This window comes from Diorhabda carinulata, chromosome 9 (assembly GCF_026250575.1).
Source record: "Diorhabda carinulata isolate Delta chromosome 9, icDioCari1.1, whole genome shotgun sequence".
Taxonomy (NCBI): Eukaryota; Metazoa; Arthropoda; class Insecta; order Coleoptera; family Chrysomelidae; genus Diorhabda; species Diorhabda carinulata.
Window position 1 is genome coordinate 15,736,251 of NC_079468.1, and position 23,488 is coordinate 15,759,738.

At 31.2% G+C, this 23,488-nt stretch overlaps 1 protein-coding gene across 6 annotated transcripts in view; it reads left to right on the forward strand.

The window, feature by feature from the left end:
* LOC130898025 (FMRFamide receptor) overlaps nt 1–23,488 on the forward strand; it is a 398,483-nt gene that overhangs the window by 195,971 nt on the left and 179,024 nt on the right. For 3 of the 6 annotated variants that reach the window (XM_057807055.1, XM_057807056.1, XM_057807059.1), the window contains one exon: nt 12,945–12,965. The exons of the other annotated variants lie outside the window; for them this stretch is intronic. The gene's annotated coding sequence lies outside the window, so the exon portion shown is untranslated. The remainder of the gene's footprint in view (nt 1–12,944; nt 12,966–23,488) is intronic. 6 annotated transcript variants of the gene reach the window in all.

Below are 23,488 nucleotides of genomic sequence, written 5' to 3' on the forward strand. Positions count from 1 at the left end.
TTTTTAGGGTAAATTAAGGAAGAAAAGTTTTTGAATTATTGAAGCAGATTGTTTTCTGATATTCAATTGGTGAGTGCATCATCAATTTATACTGAATGGCCCAAAGAAAACAGTCCAGTCTGATAATTATTGGGTTGTCAAGGAGATATATGTACACACTATAGTATTTTTCTATCAAGCCCCATTATTACTTATTATGAAAAGAAGAATATAGCAAACCATTTCTTCGGATATTCACACCAACTCTGCAAAAAATCTCAATGTAGAGTGCAACACCTTTAAAAAGAAACTTAACGTCTATGTCACCTTAGAAGTAAATTAAATCACAATTAATTATAATGTAATAAAAATTAACTAATTTAAAAGTCATGATTTATAAAACATTTCCAATTGAATTAAAATAGCAGATTTGTAGTGACTGCTTTGCATTTTTAATGACAATTATCTGAACCTGACAAAGCTTTGTGAATACGGGTATAAAAAAGTAGCGAATGAGTGTGATGTCTACGAAGGTACTCAAGTTGAAATATGAAACTACCACCTAATGTGTATTGTCCCACTCACAATTTGAATTTAGTAATAATAGTTTGACATAGTCAAAAATGTTGAAGAAATGATGAACTTTTGACACTTCTTTCATGGAAATATATAATCAGATAATTATACTGGAAACACTGCAATTATTCTATCAATTTTTCCATGTCAAATGACGAAACATCTACTTCAAAATAAAGTATGAATATTTAAAACCATAATTTATAGATATTAGAAATTATAAAATGTTTCCTCTATCATTACTTACATACGTCCAAAATGGAGAACTCACGCAGTGAGGAATGATATTTTCTTGATGTTATTATGATAGACCAAGTCCACTATGAATTATTGCGAAACATTGGTTTGACAAGTTTCTAATTCTCATAATCCTAACAATGAGTTTTGGAAACCAACTTTACTAATTAAATTTTTTCCATGATTTGTTAACCATACCACAGTTAATACTAGGACGATCTTCATATCTTATTCCAAATACTCAAAACATTTTTTTAAAAGTTGGATAATACATGGAATTTGGGTTCGCAGTGGCAAAAGAAAGTTTGACATTTTTAATGATGAACGTACTCAGAACGTGTTGTCATACGAGTGCTTTTTGAATTTTTTATAGATACGAAACAGTCATAAAAACGGAATTGAATAGCAATATGCCATTCAACTCGCATCGACTTTTGGTGATGATGCAGTATCGCTAGCCATCGTCTTTCGCTAGTTTTCTAAATGCAAACGTGGTCGCACTTCGCTACAAGATAAATTTCGTGAAGGTCGTCCAAAATTGGCTGAAAACAGGATCGTCATGACTCACCGTGAGATTGAGGCAAACTTGATTATTAGTTCCACCTGCGTATAAACAATATTGCATCAGTATTTGGTTGTTGAAAAGATTTTTTGCGTTGGATTCCGCATAAGTTCACAGTTGATCAAAGAAACTCGTGTCGATTGGTGCAAAGAAAGTTTACGCACGAAGAACTTCGAAGCAAATGGTCGCCTGTTTTTTTCGGAATAAGTTGCCACCGTTCCATAAGATAACGTAGGACGGTCAATTATGAATGGTACACCAGCATTTGTTTGCAAGGAGTGTTCGAAAAAATCAGGGAAACCAATTGCAGAAGACGAATCATTCTCCACTACAACAATTGAAGCTCTCACACATCAGTTCAAAAAAAGAACGTTATTGAACTGTCAAAACATCTAATTGATGGGTCAACTGCCGTACAGTCGTTGATTAGCATCAAATGATTTCTTCTTATTCCCTTAGATCAGCAGATCAAAAATAAATTGTGAGGTCCATGGTTCCCTACATGACAATTGGTTCAAACGCAAGCAAATGTGTATTGATCTTAATGGAAAATATTTTGAAGAACTATGAAATTATAACCAATTATAAATTTTTTGTATAATATTCTCTATTCTGATTACTACAAATTTTCACCACCAGTAAGTGATATTCAATTATCATCAATTTATAATGTGTTTTTTGTCGATTTTGACAGTTTATTTTGTATCAGATTTTTCGAGATTCTCTGTACCGCACTAGCTACTATCATCTATGTTCCTTAATCCATATTGAAAAAAATCAAAATCACTACTTAACTATAATCTAATTAAGTGACACTATATATATTTCTGGTCACAGCATTGAAAGATGTGCTTTGCTCAAAGTTTGGATCAAAATAAAATAATATTAAAATCAACAATAATTTGTAGATATTTGGAGCATTTTCTTGGTCATTCTGCGTCTTAGACATATATACATATTGGAAGCTCTTTTTAAAAATATCAACTTCTGAAAAGAGAACAGAAGCTTGCTAAGCAACGTCCTCAGATGTTGGAGACATGCTGAAAGATAATTTAAATTATTATTGAAACAAATATCAAGTAGATACTGCAATCAAACTCTTGGAAACTATCGCCTAATATGCCTAGATAAATCAAGTAATTTTGCTGTGTAAATCAAGTACATACATAAAATTGGCTAGGCTTTATAAATTATATAACCAAATGAGATTATTTCATCTCAGTTAGTTTTCAGTATACCCGTTGCTATTGCGACAACTCGATTCAAAATGATAAAAAAATGGCTAAGAATCATTGTGTGCCAACAAAGTTTATTGAAATTGGAAATGAGAATGTGGAATACTCCATATTCCTAATATTATATCAAATATTACAAATTTGGAAGCAAGAAAAAAAGCGTTCATCTTATTTTCAGGTTTTTTATGGTGCTTTTATGTTTTGAGTAGATTATTTGGTTTGAATATACACTGTTAAAAATTTCTTCAGTAATGTCTAGAAAGTTTTAACGCTAAATAATTTTATATATCTACTGAACAAAATTCCATTCAGTTTGAGGAGTCACAAAACATTTCATGAAATTTATTCACCAGTATCCTATAAGAAATTTTATTAGTAATTCAACTTCATAATTTTCTAATTTTTTTCAAATATTTATCATAAAAATACTTAGTAAATATACTATGCAGTGTTGTAAATATACCACTCAATTAACTTGACAAGCTGTTATGTTTTAGATAAAACGATATTTTTTATTGTAGAATCCTCCCTCAAAATTAAAAACTCACCGCATTCATTTAATAGTAACAGGCTTAAGTGTTATCAACTCAAGCATAAATGCAAATGGCGTAGCTAGCGTCAACTATCCAATTTTTCTATAGTTTTTCGCAATAAAGTGATATATTAACGATGAAAAAATTCCAATTTTATAACTTTCTATTTGATATGAAGTTTTGCTGTTGATGTCAGAGGCCTGATAAAATGTTCTTTGCTGTCCACGGAGAAATCAAAATGAATTTGTTTGGAAAGTTTATAAGGGAACAAGTCAACTCAAGATCATGTTACATAAGGTACAAAGCAATGGTCACATTCCAAAAGGGAAAATCGTTGAACAATTTCAAACTTAACACGTTCTAGAGGGGATGCCATGATACCTGATGCTTTTAATTTGTGCTAAGTAACGGTAGCAGAAGTGAAACTTGAGAAAAGTGTACAAAAACTGAAACAAAGCCTGACCAGTTCTAGTAGTAGCTCTGCAGAAAATAGATTAAATTCGTTTGTGAAGATACGGAAAATAAATTAGAACTGCATGAATTTCTCTCTATTTCGTTTGAATTATGTTCATTTTTGTATACAAATAAAAGTGGAGGAGTGATGGATGTACCTCGTAATTCATTAAAGAAAAACTACAAAAAGTATCACTATATTCGCCACTTTTAATGTAACATTTTAAAATTTGAAAACTGCTTCTATATTGAAAATACACCTGTCAAAAATTAATAATTGACAGAAATCTAAAAAGGCTTGAAAGCGAATCCTCAAAACATTCCCGATCGCTACTTTTACCTCTATGCACTGAATGTGACCAATTGAAATATCTTCTGGTATAAATATAGCGAATATGTTCTTATTAAATAGATTGCTGCTAATTAACTTTACACTTATATGAGGTCTGATTTCATGTTTTCTCCCCTCACCCACTTACAAAGGAAATTTGTCGAAGATATTGTTACTTCTATATATTCTTTACTGAAGTTAACAAATTGTTCTCCTCGACATTCAAGTACTTCTAATGTATCTCGTAAGGAAGATTGTTCAATATTCAAACTTCACAAGCCACTGACTTATCACAAATTTGATTCGAGGGCAATCGTTCCAGATATGAAGAATATTGTAGATGTCTAACTGATTCGAAGCCATTCTTGCTATTGAGACAGTTGCAAAGGCAATAACTCACGTAATTTTTGAGCTAAATTGGTATATAAGATATATATATATATATATATATATATATATATATATATATATATATATATATATATATATATATATATATATATATAGAGAGAGAGAGAGAGAGAGAATTCTTAGCCTACTATAGAACCAAACAAAATTTCAATGACAAAATATTTTATTACACAACATACTCGCCTCTTAATTGGATACATTTATTACAGCGAACCTGCAACGCCTCTAGAGATTTCAAAAAAAATGTTTCTTCTTGCTCTGCAAACCAGACCTCCACAGCTTTTATTACCTCCTCGTTGGAAGAAAATTTATGAACTTTCAAACTTTTTTTCAGTTAAGGAAAGATGATAGTGGGTCGGAGCCAAAAACAAATCACCTTTGGATAGCTTTCCGTGTCTTGTCTCTTTAATTTTTTCCCTTAGAGTGGTCAGTAATGTCGAATAGTAATCTCCAGTTATTTTTCTACCCTTATCCAAAATATCAATCATGATTACTTCATGGCAATCCCAAAAAAACTGAAGCAAGAACTTTTCCAGCAGATTTTTGGACACGAAACTTCTTAGGTCTTGGAGAACCAGAATGTCGCCATTCCATCGATTGCTGCTTTGTTTCTGGATCGTAGAAATGTTTCCAAGTCTCATCCATACCAACAATTCGGTTTAAGATGTCTAAATCGTTTTCAAATCGAGCACAGATCGAACGCGATGCTTCTACATCTCTAAAAATTGACCACCAAAGATTAAACCAATCCAATTATTGGTAAAGCCAAGAAAATATACTAACGTGTTTTCATTATGATCCCTAATCGGGCCTATACGGAAGTAAAGTGAAATTTCGCAACTTTAGTTATAGTTTTTTCTCAGATTTTCGTTTTGATCATCCCCTGCAAGCCGCAACATGAAAGTTTTTATTGTAATCAATTATTCATGGAATGAATAATATTCAAATATAAAATGGAAACTTTGATGAAAATAATTGTAGAAGAGTTTGTATTATTCAAAATTACATCATTGAATGATTTATCTCAGCTCTTAGTGGAAATTTTCATTCTCCCTTTTCTCACTATTACGAGGATATATTGAAAAATAATTCTTAGCCTACTATAGAACCAAACAAAATTTCAATGTCTAAATATTTTATTACTCAACATATTTTCCCCTTAAATTTACGACCTTTCAAACTTTTTTTCAGTTAAGGAAAGATGATAGTGGGACGGAGCCAAATATGGCAAATAAGGGGGGTGTTCTAGTAATTCAAACCCTAAATCACGATTTTTTTTCATGGCAACATGAGATTTGTATGCAGAGGCGTTGTCCTGCAAAAACAAAACACCTTAGTATAACTTTCCTCGTCTTTTCTCTTTAATTTTCTCCCGTAGAGTGGTCAGTGATGTGGAATATTAATAATCTCCAGTTATTGTTCTACCCATATCCAAAAAATCAATTAAGATTACTCAATGGTAATCCGAAAAAACAGAAGAAAGAACTTTTCCATCAGATTTTTTGATACGAAACTTCTTAGGTTCCAGAGTGTCGCCATTCCATCGATTGTTGTTTTGTTTCTGGATAATAGAAATGTACTCAAGTCTCATCCATAGTAAGAATTCGGATTAAGAAGTCTACAAATCGAACGCGATGCTTCTACCCTTGCAAGCTTTTGGTCAACATTCAAATCCATTTTGCAGCACTTTTTCTCATGTCCAAATTGACGTGAACTATATGACCAACGCGTTCGTATGGAATATTCAGTGCTTCAGATATCCGTTTTGGCCCAATTCGACGGTCTGATGAAATCATGTCATGAATTGCATCGATATTTGCGGGGACTGACACAGAAACTGGCCTTCCGGATTAACTTCAATAGAAAATTTACCTCTTTTGAAGCTTGCAGTCCAATTTTTCACGGTCGTATACGAAGGACATTGATCACCAAGGGTATTGAGCATATCTTCGTGAATCTGCTTACCTCTTAACCCTTTTAAATACAGGTATTTCATGATGGATCGATATTCCAAATTTTCCAATTTTTACAATTCCGGTGGTCATATTTTATCTTTTAATTTATTGCGTAATTCTTGTTTACTTTTCTGACGTCAAATTTCTATAAGTCATTGTTCGTTGCTATGGTAACGCAATATTTTGTTTATGCATGGAACTGGTCTAGGCTAAATAGCTATCATTACATTCTCGTAAGCACCTATTATTGTGGCTCTTTTTTGCAGACAACCTCCTAAAAATGAGCCTTCATCGACCGAAATTACGGTAAGAAATTTGCATATAGGATTCTGACTACTTTTTATGATCTATTTGATAGTGATCCATACCTCCTCATTTGTCATAAATATTGATAGACAATTTTCATGGTCTCATCTACTATGCGTTGAAAGACGACTGCAAATATCTTTTCACGTGTTATTCAATGTGAAGACAATTTTCTCAAGTTCAGTTTTACATTCAATTTATTATCCACCTCATGATATGAGAGACCACTTTCTTGAATTATTTATCTAATAGTCATGTGTCAATTTGGTAAAACGGGATCATGGAATTAACATTTCCGAATATATTGGCGGATGTGGCAGCGCCACGTACATGTTTATCTGCATACGACTGTCTTCCACATTTGAAGACACGATACTACTTTTTTACTGTCTTATGAAAGTCAATTCTTTTTTTCACTATTTAAACACCCTGCGTTTTCCGACACAATTCATTTTGATCCAAGATGTGACATATTAAATTCGGGTTTCTACTATAATTGCGGTTCAGCACGTTTAGCCTTATCGGCGCAAATTCATAAGAAATAGGCTACAATGTTAAATGATGATAAATTTGGTTGAATTTATTGATGGCTCTGTCCCTTGTATATTATAATTTTGTTACCAGAGTCGTTCCAAAAGATAGTCGAACTGGTTTCCAGTTATTATTGTTAAATCATTATATTTCTATATATCTATAAGACTGAGATAAAACCAATAGTTACATACGCCGCTGAAACTGAGCCTAACAAATATGGACGAAGACCAACCAAGGTTATATGAGAGAAAAATTGATGGACCATAGAAAGTTGGAATAAATATATTGGAAAATGAGGATATGGTAAATACAACTACAGCAAAAATAACACAATGGTACGAACTGATTAAAAGAATGGAAAAACGGTAGGATACATGAAAGATAACAGAATGGAGTCCAAACGAGAAATGATTGTCTAATAGAAGAGAAAATTGAGGGGAAAGATCAAATTGTGCAAAAAATGCAATATCTGGGAGTACGTGACTGGAATAAACAGTAAAAATGTTGACCACCCAAAAAATACAGGGTAAAAAAAGGTGAGCTTGAACGGTTAGATATAGAATAAAATGTATAGCCTTGTATATATGTAGTATTGTTCAAATAGTTACGACAAATCTAAGAAATCTAAGTGGACATCTGTAGATGAAGAATTTATGTTAAAATTTTGTACTCTCTTCAATTCATCCATTATCAATGATGCCAGGATTATTATTCTCTTATCCTTGAACTCCTTGTGAATCTTCTGTGAAGTATTATAGCTGGAACATAAATCGACTATTCAAATGTCAAACGCAGTTCCAGAATCTATTACGTATGTAATCCAATAAATCCCCAATAGGATAAACACTGGATACTAGCGAAATCGAAAAATGCGTAGAGTTAGACAAGCGTAAACTCAATTTTTTTAGGTAAATTTCTTAAAGAGATATTTATAGACCCTATATATCCTCAAAGTTCTCGCCTCTAAGTTTAGATTGTAAAAGTGGAATCTGACAGAGAAAACAGTAGCCAGATAACAGTCGTAAAACTTTGTTGTAAATGGATCGAAAATTATTCACGCTAAAAATCAGTGGTTAGAAATATATTTTTTCTACGTCAGTCATAATTCTCACGTTTTCTTTTTTCATTCATTTGCATTTATACAGAATGTAATTTCTCAATCGGTTTTAACGCAATTATAAAAATGTTTTAACAAAATAGTGGGTTGTGAACGCTTTCCTTGATATTCGTTAGAAAAAATTCGTTTTGTGTCTAATTAAAAGGAGAGTAGTATTATTATTGGTGATGGAAAGTGATAGCGAAGAAAGTTTAAACTGCACACCAGAAGACGTTGTTGAAACTGCAACTGCAGCAACTATGAATTTTCTCCCTGAGAAATCCTGGGAACAGTATTTATAGAAATATCATTCTTTCATGGAGTGGCGTATTAAAAAATGCATGACCACCTTCACAGAAAGAGTGTTACTAGCTTACTCAGAAACTAAAACCCTAATGGTAAATAACCACGTAGACATCAGTAAATATTCGATATTCATTATATATTTGAAAAATAAATCGGTTGTCTACAGACCCACATTTAGCTTATATATTATTTGTAATATGTTTCAGGTTGCTTCAATATTCGGAATCGCAGGAGCTCTGCGGAGGGAGGAATTATATGAAATGAAACGTGACGATATTAATAATACCAGAAATGTTTTAGTTATCACAGTACCTGATACAGAAAACCAAGTTCAACGTCGATTTACTGTTATTGGTGAAATAAAATAGATTGAACTTGGTAAAAATTTATAAAAAATCTTATTAACGTCGACCCACAAATGTCAAAACAGATCATTTCTTTATGAAGTATAGAAAAGGAAAATACAAAATCCAAGTTGTAAGAATCAATACCTTTTCAAAAATTCTCTCACTTATCGCAACATATTTGAATTTACCTAATCCAAAAAACTACACTGGGCATACATTTCGACGCTCTTTGGTGTCTCTATTAGTGGATTCCGGTGATAATATAATTCAACTAAAGAAGCACGTTGGGTGGAAATCCAACACAGTTGCGGAAGGTTACGTAAACGACTCAATAAAAATCAAAATGGATTGCGCAGTGAAAATTCTAACGGGAACAACTTGTTCGACTTCAAGCAACATTGTAAATGTTCACGATCCTACCAACAATCAAATAAGTACTAATACAACTATAGACCAAGCACCAATAGTAATGTAACTTCTTCTGCACTTCAAATTAATAATGGTCACTGTTGTATTTTTAATATTACTATTACAAAATAAAAATTGAAAAGAGTTTTGTCACATTTGTTTAAGTCTACGCAGAAAAAATTTTTTAGGAAACTCGTGAGTAAACTAACTTTTTTTCACTCGTAGGAGTTGCTGCATTCACCTACTCGTGAAAAAACGTATTACTTTACTCACTTGTTGCATAAATAACTACTTTATAACCTCTTCTAAAACATCTAAAAGAGCTTAACCTTAATCAATTGTTTGAAATTATTAAGTAAATCTCACAATTATCAATTCGGAAATTCCGTTTTATAAACATACGAATCAAATGGGTACAGCTCTCAATTTAGGGAGAGTCATCAAACATCTGGATAGAAGTTTTGACGTTTAAAGAGGGTAGGATACGGAAAATGAAATAAGTTAATGATTGAGTTCTTTGTCTACGTTATAAAAATCTATCGAATAACATTCAAAAAAATAACATGAAAAATTGTGGTACAGAAAGTTCTTGGATATCTACAGCTGGCAGTATGTATACGTTCTCACATACACTTCTATTTAGAAAGTTTTACATCTTCCTTCTTGCAAACATCTACTAAAGAAGTTTGATTACTAAAAAAAAATTTGGGAGTGATTGTGAGACATTAAGATAATTAACTTCATGTCATTACCACTACAAGTTGGAAATAAGATTTAGAGTTTGATAGCAATCTATTACATCATTTTTAATAATTTGAAGTAACACTTTTCACAATTGTTGTCCACAATGTTTGTAAACACAATATTCATTCATCATACTTATTTCACAGTTTTCTTTGATTTTTATCAATAAAATAAATAATATAATAATAATATTTTTTTCAATTTATCAAAAAAAACTAATTTTAAAACAGAAAATACCTAAAATCGAGAACATTCAGATGCATATATATATATATATATATATATATATATATATATATATATATATATATATATATATATTTATTTATGAATGAAACAAAAATCAAAATATTAAAATATTCCATCTGGTCTGAGTATAGCGTCGTTTATGAATCTTTGCGTTTTTGGATGAAGACCTAATCTATATTTTTAACTCTGAAAATATGACATAATAACCCTAACTCATCATAAAAAAATACCTCCTGACATACTTTATTGCAGTGAATTTTCTTCCTTACTTCACAAACACCAGCTTTTAATCATAAAGATAAATGAATATGCATCGTTATCGAAGTCGGTAAATCACTCTCTTATCAGAATACTAACTATTGAAGTGTTTATTATAAATTATGGATCTATTCAAGGAATAGAGAACATGTGTTTGAATGTGAAAAGATTGATGCACTTGGTGAAATATATTTTGTAAAACGCCAGGAGAAACATGTCGGTGACAATTTTCAAATGTTTTATAAATGATGTGAGTTTAAGCTTTAATATAAGAAATATTTTCAGTGCGCAACATAAATACTACAATAATCATTTTAGCTTCAAATTATTACAGAAGTAGATAAAATATTATGAAAAAAAATTCTATAAGTTACTGAGAAGTAAATTCGTTCCAACTTGAAGAAGCAAAAGCAATTTCTTTGCACATTCAAAACATTAATTTTGCTTTTTTTGTTAAAATCCCGCCCTGGTCATGAGGTTTTATAGGAAACTATTTGTACTAATATATTGGTATACAATTTATATTTTTACAAGAAACATTTATATGTTTTGGGGAGAGGTTTCAGCTCGAAAGCCCTCTCGTACATCCGCCGCTGAAACCTACTTTGAGTAGAAATTTTGAATATACACGTGTATTTGAAAAGGAATATAGGTAATATACACGTGTAAAAACGAAAACATATTTTTCAAAGACTCGTGTTTGAGAAGGATCAAAGAATATTCAGTTCCAATGCATTATAAAATCAATTTGTTGTAAACAGAAATCTGCAAAAATACTCACTAAAAGAATCACGTTCAATGTTATAAATATAAAATCATTCATAACATAAAAGAACTATCAATATTTTTTACAAATTTTATGTGTGTGTATATAGTTTTCTATTTATTTTATGTTTTTCCTCCATATGTTGTTATACTTTTTATACGACTCCTACACATTTTAAAAATTTTCTCTGACGAAAAATTATTATTCTTGTAATTGGACTATACATGAGATTGTAAGCAGTCAGTTTCAAAGAAAAATTAATCATTTCAGAAACTAACTAAACATACTGATATATAATTTATAAACAGAGTTTGAGAACCAGCTTTGTCAAAGTTCAAAGTTCTGGACCACCTTTACCGTTCAAAAGATAATTAGAAAACTCTTTAACAAACAAAATGGAAAATTGGATGTAGCTTATCAAATGAAACTTCATATAAAACGAACGATATTGTGATTTCGTCGTTCATCTAAACAATCAATTCCGGTTGACTGATTTTCATTTATTTTTTTTATTGAATGATATACTATGATAGAATAACACTGTGACATTTGTTGTTATTGAACTATTTTTTTTGTTATCCTAATTTATCAAATCGGATATATTTCTAGATATAAATTACTTTTCCCCGTTATTTATTAAGAAGATACAATTTGATCGTTTATAAACATATTCTGAATGATCTGGAGATTCACGAGAAAAGTTTACTGAGCATTATGTACTCTTACATCAACATCTAATCGGCATCTCGACATCTAATGGCTGCTACTGATCCTTCTAATTGTCAGCACTGCAAAATACCACCGACAGTCAAGCAAATACTAACAAGTTTTTCACAGTACCACCAGCTAGGAAGTTCGCGTAACGTTACCATGCCAGATCTAATATTTGAAAGACATTGGTCTATATCGTAAAATATAAATTCTCAATGTACATAATTCAAGCAGTTTGTTAATATTTATGCTGAGGTGTCGTAATTATACTCGTAGCTAATAATTGTATCATAACTGTACCATGTGTCAATGATATTAGTTGTCGAGACACGTTAATTGGAATGGAACAAAATAGTAATATTCAGTGAATTATTATATAGAATACATATATTCCATCTTATCAATATTTCGTTCATATATTTTAGTTCCAGAGTACTCAAAACACATTCACATTCTTTACATGTTATATCAATCATATTATCACAAGTGAAGAATGTGCAATATCCCTGTTATTCGAAAGTGATTTTTAGTGGACCGGTTGTATACTAGAAATATCCAAAAGTCTGTTCAAAATGATTAACTATAAGGGACAGCTTCTCCCTAAGCTTTACCCCAAAGGGAGATATGTAAAACTTTCAGTCAACACCATATACAATAGAAGAACATTTAACTGAACAATGTTATGAGATTCTGTAGAAGCACATTTGATGATAATTGGAAACGGACTGTTGGTCATCTTGTAAAAATGTCTAAATTCAATTTGCGTTTGTTCGAAAATGACTCTCACTTTATCCCGCTACTCATAGTACTTTCACTTCGCCACATCTGATGAAATTTAGCGGAAACTTTAATGCTTCACGAAATGGTATAAATAAACAATACTTAATCATTATCTGTCAAAAAATTTATTGTACTACCAATTTAATGAAATATTTTTTTTGTTTCAGATCTAACTCCATCTACTTCAGGTATTGATACGTTTTTTTTTTAAATTTTCAATAGAATATCCATAATTGTGAAATGTGCGATATCAGGATACTATAAACTATCAGATAAAACAAATTCTCCTGATCTTAGGTAGAAAGAAACTCAATCGAGGAAACTAGTCCTGCTATGTCTTTTGTTGTACGGATTTGTTGAATCCGGTTTTGTTCAACATCCACTTTGTTGCATAGAGTTTAGAATTACCGATTTCAGATATAATTCACTCTTCTTTTGTTTCTTATCGAACAAAACCTTGCATGTAACGGATCAACTTTTTGAGACCTCAGTACAGACTTCTTGGAAAATCATCTCTTTTGAAATAACCATATAATAGTTCAGACATTTCCAGAGATTGAAGGGTAGAGACAGAATGTTTCATTCATAAATCTCATTGTTTTAAATTGGTTAGTTATTGGGTTGGGTAAAGTTTGGGCTGCCTAGCGACGTTGTGAACAGTGTTTATATGATCACCATGATTGTTGAGTATGGGACTTTACATTAATATCATAATATTATAAGAATAAATACATTTTTAGTGAAATGATCAAAGTTAAGGTGCAATAATATGTACTTAAGAAATACTTTACTAGGCTACTTGGAAATTCATTACAAAAAGGATGTTATGCAGATAAAGTTACTTGTATTTGATTTTATTGATTTTTAATTCATTAGTATATTAGTAAAGAGGTATATATAATATTTATATGACTAAATGCATATTTTCTTATTTAATAATTATAAAAATGAAGAATATGTTCAGTAAATGTCCTGAAATTTTTGGGTAGGTGTTTACTTATAAGAAAATACCCTTTAAATGAATAACTTTTATATTTTCAAGGTATTCTGATTTTGAATTAGAATTTTTTTTCTTAAGTAACTTGTATAAATCCTTTATTAATTATTATTGGCATAATAATGAGCTATACGACGAATATTTTCACGGATATGGAGAAATTAGTTATCATTTTCATTTACTATAATATTATCATGTTTCGAGTATAATTTGTAGAACCTTTTTTGTGTAGATTTTTCTTTTTCTACTTTCAATTTTTCCTGTTATTTTTTGTTATATTTTGTAGTAATCGACGGTTTCGTTTTATTTCCCGTCTTCTCGTTCGTCGAAGTTTTCATTCTCATATTCAATATCAAAATCAAATAATTTCCACTATCAGTTTCATTATTACTGTTAATTCTCTGCCCATTTCCATGTATTTTAAAAGTTTTATGATGAAGAATTATTGAACAGATCACTCATTTGATTTGAAGAAAGATTGGATGGATACTACACTAATACCTCTGTTGAATGCATGTATTAAATATGAAATGTTTACTAAAAATCGATTGCGAAGTTCAAAAACTCGGTCAAACATTTCGGATACGAAATCAGTTAATCGGTCATCTATGGGATCCTGGATCATAGTTTCCGAAAAGACCTCAAGTGTGATATCTATAAATTATGAATCCATACGGCGGATATATCCCTTCGAACAACTGCTCCTTTAATTTACGCCTGTTTTAATTCAAAGGGATTTACTTGAGTTATGTTGTAAGCCCTATCTGGATTAATGGAAACGAAGATTCCACAGAACATTTCCTGTTAACTTTGAGGGGATTTATCTCCAAATAATTATTTTTTCTTTTTTGGTTATTTAAAACAAAAATATTACAAACATTATTTTGAAATTTACAAATTTCCGTCTTAAGTAAGGACGATTTTTTTCAATAGAGTTTGATATAGCTATGAGATGGGTAGACAATTTTTTTAATATTTGTGACCAATAATCTTTTAGCTCAATAAGTTGTTGTTTAAAAAGTTTTTTGTACCTTTCGCTCTTGTTTTGATAATAAGATTCGCTTCTTTATGTTTTTCATGATGTAGTAGGTACAATAATTTTGCTGTGACCTCTAGGAAATATTCATTTGGAGCAGTGGTGAACTTTTCATGTTCCATTTTTGTCTTCAAATTTTATGTAATTTATGACGATAAAATTATTAATTGAAACCCATTAACTTCCTTGAAATGCTAATAATTGATGTACGTCTTTCAATATCTGTACGTAACGTTTTACCAGTGAATATTTCTAAACAGATAAAAAACAACGATCTTTTTTTGTTCTCGTTATCTTTACACAAAATTATTATAGATCGGATGCAACAAATAAATGATTATCTCAATAATTATTACAATTATTCCGAATAATACAATTTAATACCATATGTTTGATATCTTTCCAATTTTTTTCTTTCTACGTTTTGTGATAGAGTTTTCTTGCAAATCAACTAACAATAATCGGCAAGCATTGCTTCCGACCTTTATCCATACAGCAACCTCTCAATGTCCTGACAAGTCCTGATGAAATATTTTACCTTGTTCTTCAGATACCGTTCCAAGGTTGTTGAAAAGAACTATTATTTATAGTATAATTATAACGACCGGTTTCATAATCCCACCCTAACTGGCACTTTAACTAAAGGTCCCTTTAAAGTAAAGAGCCCTTTGACTTAGTTGTTTAAGTGAAGTGACCCCATAATAGATATGTGACGGTCTCTCAAGTGAAGACTCCTTCAACCCAAGAGGTTGACAATACTTTGTCCTTTTCCAATATGTATCGTTAGAAAAAGAAATAAAATTAAACGTAGAATTGAGTGTTATTTTGTAGTTAAAATTTCTTTTGGCTTGATCTTTGGTGGCGTGCTATTGTGTGCCAATTCAAGTTTTCATCCCAATTATTCCATTCAATGATAATTTTTAATCGTAAGTATTGACGATTTTGCATGATTGATGTACAATTTTCATTTCTACGACTTTCTCTGTTTTTATAATAGATTCATTGTATAAATATTATCGTATAATCCAGAACCCATCGACTGTACTGTCTTTAATTCAGGTCTCTCCGATCATGAAGCAGTATTTTTCGGTAAAATACAATACTGAAAATGCTTCTCCCAAATCAAGCCGTATCTTTTAGGAAAAAAGTTTTCAAAAGCGTTGTTAACTGACTGGAACATGCTCTCTGGTGTTGTGTACTTCGAATCTTCTAGATTCATAAAAACATTAGCATCCAATTCTTTTCCCCTCAGGTGTATTGAAAATAAGCAAAATAAGTCCTGGTCCACTAAAAGTATATTAGCAAATAACATGAGATCTTCTCGTAAAATTTCTAAAGAAACATGGTCCATTGTGAATGATCTTCTTCATCGAGCATAATTTCTACTTCAGCTGATAACCTCAATAATTACTTTGTGATTATAGCCAAAAATTTATCAAATACGTTTTCATAAAGGAGAAGATAAAAATCAAGCATCGAATTATCGCTCAATTGCACCTCTTCCTATATTATCTAAGATCATAGAAATATTGGTTAAGAGGCTTTTATCATTTCTGTCTGAATGTAAAATACTCACACAATTCGAGTTTCGGAGTAAAAAATGCACAAATGATGCTATATTCTCTCTTCTAAATAATGTCTACTCTAGCCTAAACAGCCATCACTCCACTGCAACAACTTTTTGTGATTTTTCTTTTGGAGCAACCCTGATCTCACGGCACATCATAGGACCATATCTGGTGACCTAATCACCTTTAAATCATGGTGCGATTCTAATCTTCTGTGTCTCAACGTCGTTGAATATGTAAAATTCTTAGGGCTTGTTGTGGACAATTTCTTGAAATGGAAATTACATATTGCCACCGTATCTAAGAAATTAAGTTCCTCCTGTTCTGCGCTGAGATCAGTTTATTATGCCCTTATTAACTTGCATCTCCTATATATTCCTTCTAGTGGACGTTAGGTGCAACTCAATTTAAGTAAATCCTCCAACTACAAAAGAGAGATGTTAGACATTTACTTGGACTAAACACCAGGACTTCTTCAAAAGATTGAAAATTCTGACTCTCTCCTTATTTATCTTTGAATCCGTTTGCCTAATTCATAAGCACGCTTCTCCAGTATCAGAAAAGTGAACGGCTATCCACTTAGGAACGTTGAGCACGGCCTTTACCTACCTAATATACGTTCAGAATTGGTTAAGGACTCAATATTTTACAATGCAAAAAAATGCACAATCACCTGTCAATTGGAATTATATCAATATTATCTTTTCCCGCATTCCGTAATAATTTGAGGGAATGTTTACTGGAAAGTGCCTTCTATTCTGAAAACAATTCTATTTTAATAGTAATATTCAATTCCTGATATGCTTATGTACAAACTATTACCTATTACTATAACCTATAATTTTGTTACTCATTATGTTTTTTTTTTGTATATTAAAATTTCATTTCATTTATATCTTTATTTAGATATTTTTATGTTGGTTTTTCAGTTTTTATCAGCTTTTGTCTACAAATTGTGATAATTTTTTGACAGTAAAACATTTCTCTCTCTCTCTAATTTTCAGCGTTTGTATTCACGTTTCCTAATTTTGTCATGAGGTATCTCTGAATGCGATATTCGCTGTCACCGTCTAAAAGGTATCTTCCAAAGTGTCTTTCCTCAAAATCCCTTCTCGAAGCACTGTTATTGAATATTATCTGGCCGTGAACGAAAGCTGGCTAACGAGCATCGGATACAGTTGGTACGTTTTTATCTGTATCGATATATTTTTTATCATCGCATGAGCTTGTAGTATCATGATATCTAGACATTGTATCATAAACCTTTTATTTTTCAAAACTTATTAAAGAGACGTTTGGGTCAGCTTAGAATTCAAACATACAAATGTTTGTATTTCACGTTTGCCGCTAGAGTAGATTTTAATGTGCTAAAGTAAAACATTTCTGACTTTATCTTGAAGTTAAAATTAGAAGAACATTCAGGCTAAATATCAATTATGAAACACGCGACTTAATTTAATGAAAAATTTCAATTTAAAGCTTCCTTTGAACGTATTATGAAACCGGCCGTAATATTTGCGCTAATCTAGAAGTTAGAGCAATATTAACAGGACTGCAAGGCGAATATACCGAATTGTTTTTTGTATTTGAGCGTGGAGTTAACAATGTAATTGAAAAACCTTCAGTCCACAGTGAAAAAAATCCTACTACTACTCCAAATAAAGCTAAGTCTTATTTTGCCAAAGTCATGAATGAAGATAGATAATGCTTATACCTCATAACAAAATTTTCTGGAGTCAGAGACAGGGAATTGAAAATGGTATCTTCATATGTATCCAAATACGCGTTTCAATCAGTGTAATTGTAGTAATATTTTCGAAGAACCTAATTGGCCCGAACATCTTTAACAATACTGTTAATCAGAGTTTTATAATTTTGAGGGTTACAATAAGAGAGCATGGATATAGCAAGATAGCGCAATCATACCTATCTCCGGCTGATTTATATACATGAAGTTTTCTCAAAAGTCATTTCGAAAATGTAAGGGTCAGGTTCTAGAAATGCCACTGGTAAGATGACGGCCAGTCACACGATATTTAAGAAAATGATTCAATTTTATGTCTTCTATTTTAAATTGTTTGATTACAATGCGTTCTCCCTTTATCATGGCAATTTTATACCTCCGCTGTACTATTGAAAAGCTATATAAATAATTATTGTTCACTATTCCCAATAAAAATTTTGAGTAACTTGTGACAAACTCTTAAAATTACTAAATTTGATTTTGTTGAATGCAATCAAAAGTTAATTGATATTCTTCTAAACGATGTTGGATAAGCAATTCAAAGTTTAAACTAATAATAGACGAATAGATGAATCTGAAATTTAATTAAAAGCTTTGTAATATTGGTCCAATCATGGAGAATCGATTCAAATTCATATAACCGATCACAAAGTAAGGCAATTAATCAACTACAATTGAAAATCAATAGAATAATTCTCAAATGCTGCTTTCACAGTTATTGAACAATTTTGCGTTTAATTGCAATTATTTTATAAAGTACAGAAATTCATTTGCTAAATATGGTCTAATGTATTAGATGGAGTGTTATTAAACATTTGACTCATCCTATGTATGTCGAAACAGACAATAGATAAGTATAAGTTAAAAAAACTTCAATTCTTCCAAACTAAACTTTAAAATTTCTATAAAATTATCTGATGAGTCATTTCTACAATAAATAAACAAATCAGACCTTCAAATAATAAAAAATATTAGTTTATATAGTACCATCTCAAAGAACCTAATTAAATAAATAAATTCCAAGGTATCAAGTCGCTATATGTTTGCAGAAATAATATTTGTAAACGAAGAAATTGAGAGTAAATAAATCCAGGAATAGCTGGTCAAACGTAAATCGTCCTACCTTATATCGTCCCACCTTATGAATTGTTATCTCCGATTTATCATCTTTAAAGATGCAGTCAAAATAACCACAACTAATAAATACTTTTTATAAATCTGGTGATAACAAACTACATACTAAGTTTTTATAATTAAACTTGAAAATATAGTCATCGTAATAAAGGATAGCATCTCTACGGTCACAGTTTTGGGCAATAGCGCTACACGCGACGTTACGATACCATTCGATCAAGTCTTCATATTTTAAAATCCCACCAACAACTGAGAATTCCAGTGGCTGCGTTTGCTCGGAACTAAAAGCTTCAAATCAGTGATGTGTCTGGTGCTGTGAGGGTAATAAAATGGGTTAGAACATTTCAAGATGGCCGCGCCAAAAGTGAGCAACTAACAGTCATTATCCATGACTCAATTTGAAATGACTATATACGATTCACCAGCTTTTCCTCATCTGATGAATTCTCAAGACGTCTTTTTTGTATTGTGTTAAATTGTTTGACGATTATTTGATAATGAGAAACTGAAGCTTATTTAACAATACCAGAAATTCCTCAAAATTATGAGGAATTATGTAGAAAAGTATAGTCTTATAAGTGAATAAGCTATTTTTGGAAAACGTGAAAACACCTTGAATATTAGATGGATCAGCATTATAAGAGATATTTAGGTTATATTTTGAATTGTGTATAATGCTACAGTATTTCCTGGGATTCCCAGTTTTTCCACTAATATAATTGTATAGATACATTACAATTTTTCACTTTTTTAAAACTTCTCATAACGTTGTGTTCCCATTATGAAATTTATTAATCCAATTATGATGATACATTTAAGTTAATTCAAATAAATAATTGATTACTACTACTGGATGAACTGGAGAGATAACAATTCTTGAGAATTGTAAACAACCACTCACATTTTCTCGTCTAAACTGCGCATGCTCAACCCCCTCGAAGCAACCAGACGTGTCCCTCAACTACGTATACTCAACCCCTTCAAATTATTCACATAGCTAAGGATTCAGAAATAAGTCAACTACTTTGTTTTCACTATTCTCAACATTCGGATAGTACACAACGTTATCTTAATGAACTTATGAATTATTTTCTTTTATTATTTATTATTGAGTTCTTAATTCGAGAATAAATTGTTGAGTGATTCAATGACAATGAAAATACAAGCGAATTATTTTGCCACTCCTGATGGGAACTATTCAAGATCTTTTAACCGTATATTAAGTTATACAATATATTTCTTATTTTATACTCCATTATCTAACTTTTATCTTATATGTGAAGAATCATAAATCTACCTATTCAACTTCTACTTACTATTGTATTCGTTTAGATTTATTGTAAACTGACAGTCTTCAACGTTTCACTTAAGCTGTTCCATTTGTCCCTTAGGTACTTGAAGTTCCATCAACTTGTCAAATTACTTACCCTCTTTTTTGTATTGATTGATCCATAAACACGCATAGAGTGTTCTTAATAGTCTGGACATCCAAGGAGAACAGTAGTCAGATTATTGAAACCACTTTATTTATTCATATTTTATGTTTAATAGCTAGTTTTTACAAAGTTGTGAATCGAGTTACTAGCGAGTGAGCAACGGCTTCAAATCCACCTGAGGCAAAAAGGCGAACTTTAGTTTTAGTGTTGGGAACCTGCATAACCCGTTTGAACTATAATCTTTCGAATATACCAAACAATCGAGATTATTATGCTGTAGCTGAGCATTCAATGGAAACTTTCATTTGTTTGTCAATTAATTCACCATTTCAAAGAAAAATGCTCATTTATATATCCTACTGGGTATTATTATGGCATTTCGTCGCTTTCCTGATTACATTTTTCCATAGTATGCAAGTTCTTAGTAATTTGAAAACAACCACTCCATGTTTCTTTCAAATCCAAATATCCACGATTATATTTGAATTGCTGCTTAATTTATAATGCGTCTCGAAAGTTCTACTTTTTTTTGAACAGTGATACAGGATGATATAATTCAAATGTACAAATGAAATGTTGTAATTTCCTTACTACTGGTATTAACAGATGACGTACGTAATAGAAATCAGCGACATCACCAAGTATCTGAAACCAATAATATTTAATTGGACCTTATGGTATCTGATATCTCTTGTGAAAGGTATTTGGAATATCTAAACAATCATACTAATTTCGTTTGGATGTACGATGTTTTTGATGGTTACCATAAATAAACACTGAACTTTGAGCTTCAAAGAGATTCAAAAGTCCTTTTTCTTTTTCTTCAGGTGTCATCTCCATTTAATGAAAGTTGGCGACAATTTCGCCATATTTATTTCGGTATGTTCAAACATGAATGTTGCCTGCGACCAGGTTTTTAAGAATCACTGTAGGAATTATATTTCAATTATTCACTTATCTACTACTGATACATTTTTGTATATTTTGAAGCTTCTGTTCTTTTAACGTCATATAAAGTATCCGCGACTCTGAAATCGATATTAGAAAACTCAAATAGTCGACATTTATAAAGCATCTACAAATATTTTATCGATTGTATTTTTGAGATATTTTATCGATTGTATTTTTATTAAATCTCAGTAAATGTATCTCAGTCAACTTCTTCCATTCACGGATTCCTGTTATGACAATTTTTCGGCTTTTCCTACCAACTCAACCTCAGAACCTCAGTATATATTGTAACTTATTTAAGGTAATTCTAGATGAACAATATTTCTATTCTCTCATTATGTGAATAAGAAGATATGAAAGATTAAATGGAGGGTTTTTCAAGAATACATCAATTATCGAATATAGAGTTTACCAGAGAAACTACACAAAGTTCATTTAGAAACGGTAATTACTTGGTTAACTCCTATACGTTCATCTCATTCATGAAATTGAGAATTTCCTAAACTTTGTCTGAGTGTAAGTTAGTGAGCGAATCAATTCATGATTACGATTAACTGAGTTGCTCCAACTTTCAAAGATGTACACTCAACTTACATAAGATTGTAATTACGGGTATTACAAACGTAATAATACATAATCACCATTTTAATTATAGAAGGATTGAGACACTGCTTCGTGTGGTACACGCAATAATTTATAGTTCAGTATCAAAAGATCGAAAAAGAGATTTTGTACTATTGTTAAGCTATGGATGGCTTTATATATTTGTATACGAGAACCTTCAAATTCATAGCAATCATAGTATAAAATTGATAACCTTTCTAACTAGAATGTATTTTCATAACAACTGCTCTAAATTGGCTCCTTGGCTAGGAGCACCAGAAAAATTAATATAGTTTCGGACTACGACTCATATATTGGGGAGAAGAATTATCTAATTATCACCATATCAAATATTAACGTTTTTTATCAAGCGTCAATTTGTATTTTTTTTTAAAAGAAATAACAAAATTTGATACACCGCAATTCTAAACTAATTAATTCCCTGATGATGAATCCGTAAGTATTGGAAAACTAGCAAGTATATTAGTGTATATAGTACACTTTGGTGTCCAATTTTGCCTCTATACAATTACGAAAACGCTTAAATATATATAAGATAATAATTTAAAAGCTTACCAACTTTCAACGTTTTGCTTTTAAACTTCTTTATAACAATTACAAAAAATTGACTGGAGCTTTTTAAATGCAGCTTTGATTTATTAGTAATCTGTTCACAAAAATAAATCTAGAGGCCCATATTTGAACTAGATGTTGTAATGAGATTATTATTTCTGAAGTCAAGTATAAGTGGACCTCCCTAGTTAGATTTTTCTCAATGGGCCTCAATACCCTCACAAATGGTCATTTTCGATGGATACTAGAACTATCCTCTATAAGTCGTAGATTTGAATAAACTCAGCAGCAAATTTGATTGTTAACATGCCCATTAAGAGAAAACATACATTCGTTGGTGAAGCATATATTATGGCAATCGTAATTCATCGAATTATCGTCAAAAATTGCTTTATGCTGGTGCTTGCTAAACTATGTCGTGCTCCTATTTAGCGCGACAAAAAGCGAGGGTTTTAAAGTAGACGTGACTCCGATTTCTATTTGTTCTTCTTCTTCTTAGCGTGTCGTATCAAGTACCCTTGACGTTGGCGATCAGTTTGGCAAAAATCTCTCTATCTTGAGCTAGTCTAAATAACTGTCCTGCTTCTCTCATCCCAGTCCATTCCCTAATATTCTTCAACCAACAGGCTTGTTTTCTTCCAATTCCTCTACGACTTTCAACTTTATCCA